At 46.0% G+C, this 3,070-nt stretch overlaps 1 pseudogene; it reads right to left on the reverse strand.

The window, feature by feature from the left end:
* Positions 1-1,796: 1,796 nt before the first annotated feature.
* On the reverse strand, positions 1,797-2,711 carry LOC127195697 (elongation factor 1-alpha 1-like; annotated as a pseudogene).
* Positions 2,712-3,070: the final 359 nt, after the last annotated feature.

Genomic DNA, 3,070 nt, shown 5'->3' on the forward strand with positions numbered 1-3,070 from the left:
TGGGTGCCCGGCACGCCTAACAGTTGGAGATGGCTCTCCAGGATCCACATGGTAGAAGATGAGACCAAGCCCCTCAACCCCAGCACTCAGGGAGGCAGAGGCAGGCAGATGTCTGAGTTCAAGGCCAGCCTGGTCTACAAAGCAAGTCCAGGATAACCAAGGCTACACGGAGAATCCGTGTCTTGAAAAACACGAACAAAAACAGAAAAAGAAGGTGAGAGTGATCACAGCCAAGTATCTTCTGCCCTCCTCATGAGCACGGTGGAGAAAGCACAACCCCCTCCTCCAATAAGTAAATAAAGGATGGAAAAAATTGAGACGCAGACCTGCTAGGTTCCCCAGGTTGGTCTTGAACTCTGGGCTCCAGTGATCCTCTGCTTAAAACTGGTGACTAGCTGAGATTCCAGATGCACCTCACCATGCCAGAGGAGGGCAAAGTCTAAATGGGTAGTTAGGGTGTGAAAAGTCTAAGCTTCTGCTTCCTCATCTGTAAAAGTCAGACAGTAACAGCACACACATCAGAGGAGACTATTGAAAGAATCCAGTGAGATTACGTAACTTGTTATGAACAGCCTTAGAGTGGACAACACTGTGGCTCCAGGGAAGGACAATTTGGCCACAGGCCCCCTGAGCCTGCGCACCACGCGCTTGTGACTACTCCATGGGACCGAAAGCATTAACTTCTCAACAGGCACAGAAAATGCAGAGAAGATGGGGAAAATTCTAGAAGCCGGCTGCCTGGCTCAGACCTATGGCAGAGCCTGCCCGGGCTCACTCACAAGACATCCACTTCCAGGATGGTGCTCTCCGCCAAAGGCAACAAGCCTGCTGGCTGCCGCTGCCCCATCTGCTCCGTTGAGACTCTCCCAGAGCCTGGACTCCCACTGGCTCCGTTCCAAGAAGCCTCTTGGAGGGAAGATAAGCAGCTCTTGAGTCGCAGCTGTAGAAATACACGGACCCAGAGAGGCTGGCGCATCTGCTTGCCTGCGTGAGACTCTCAAGTGGGCTGAGGGTGTGGCGGAAGTCGACCCTCAACTCTCCTTGTGTCTTGGTCCTTGTGTCACGCAGTTGCACCTCCTCATCGGTCCACAGTGCGATCCCTGCCTCTTGTCTTCTGCTTCCCAGAGCCGTGTCCTTGCCTGGGTTCTAACTGCCTTCAATAAGAGAACCTTTCCTCCTACTCTTGTATTTAATGCCAATATTTTTATTACCAAAAAGTGGTAAATAAGAAGTCATATCTTAGGCCTGAGTTGAACATTATGTAATACACACGTGCACCAAAATATTACCTGGTGCCATACACACACACACACATTATTCTGTGTCAATTTAAAAAATTAAATACAATAGATACACACATTTATATATAAACATAATTTTCCCATAAAGAAAAATGTATGTGTGTTACAATAATGTCTGATCTATAAAGAGGAGGGACTCAAACAAAATTTTTTTTCTCATTAAACTTGTTTTAATGGGTCTCAAAATTCTGTGGCAGATTTTTTTGTTTTCATTAAAAAGTACTGGTTTTGAAAACTAATAATTTAAAACTCTCTCTCTCTCTCTCTCTCTCTCTCTCTCTCTCTCTCTCTCTCTCTCACACACACACACACACACACACACACACATACAAAGTGGTCCACAAAACATTCTCCTTTCCTTCTGAAGGTTTTATGATGCATTGTTATCATTAACCAGTCTTTTATTATTAAACTTAAATGGCCAATTGAGACAAACAGTTCTGAGACCGTTCTTCCACCGATTTAGACTGGGGTGGCAGTTGTTAGGGATAATATTCATTTAGCCTTCTGGGCTTTCTGGGCAGACTTGGTGACTTTGCCAGCTCCAGCAGCCTTCTTCTCCACAGCTTTGATGACAGCCACAGCAACTGTCTGCCTCTCGTCACGAACAGCAAAACGACCCAGTAGAGGATAGGCAGAGAAGAAGCTCTCAACACACATGAGCTTTCCAAGGACCATATCAACCATGGCTGCATCACCAGACTTCAAGAATTTAGGGCCAGCTTCCAGCTTCTTGCCAGAACAACGATCAATCTTTTCTTTAAGCTCAGCAAACTTGCATGCTATGTGAGGGGAGTGGCAATCCAGTACAGGGGCACAGCCAGCACTAATTTGGCCTGGGTGGTTCAGGATAATCACCTGAACAGTGACGCTAGCTGCTTCCATTGGTGGGCCATTTTTGCTGTCATCAGCAACATTCCCACGTCTAACATCTTTGAAGGACACATTTTTTACATTGAAGCCCACATTGCCCCCAGGAAGAGCTTCACTCAGTGCTACATGGTGCATTTCAACAGACTTGACTTCTGTTGTGACATTGACTGGAGCAAAGATAACCACTACTATGCCAGGATTAAGAACACCAGCCTCCGCTCAGCCCACAGGGACAGTGCCAATACCACCAATTTTGTAGACATCCTGGAGGGGGCAGTCGCAGGGGCTTGTTGGTTGGACGAGTTGGTGCCATGATACAATCCAAAGCTTCCAGCAGTGTGTTGCCATTGGCGCTAACATCTTTGTGGGTGACTTTCCAGCCCTTGAACCAAGGTATATTGGCACTTGGCTCCAGCATATTGTCACCTTTCCAACCAGAAATTGGCACAAATGCTACTGTGTCGGGGTTGTAGCCAATTTTCTTAATGTAGGTGCTAACTTCCTTAATGATTTCCTCGAGAGCCCCTTGGGGCTTGCCCCCACTACCTCTCTTATCCTGTCTCACTGGGTCAAAACAATTTTGTAAAGCTAGGGTCTCGGGAGCTGGAGAGATGGCTCAGTGGTTAGGAGCACTGACTGTTCTTCCATAGGTCCTGAGTTCAATTCCCAGCAACCACATAGTGGCTTACAACCATCTAAAATGTGGTATGAGTGGGGGGGGGGAGGAATGGGAGGATACAAGGGATGGGATAAACATTGAGATGTAACAAGAATAAATTAATAAAAAAATGAAAAAAAAAAAAAATGAAAGGTATATGAAAAAGAAAAAAAAAAGTGGTATGATGCCCTCTTCTGTATAAATAAATAAATCTTAAAAAAAAAAAAAAAAGCTAGGG

This window comes from Acomys russatus, chromosome 11, assembly GCF_903995435.1.
Source record: "Acomys russatus chromosome 11, mAcoRus1.1, whole genome shotgun sequence".
In the NCBI taxonomy this organism is placed as follows: domain Eukaryota; kingdom Metazoa; phylum Chordata; class Mammalia; order Rodentia; family Muridae; genus Acomys; species Acomys russatus.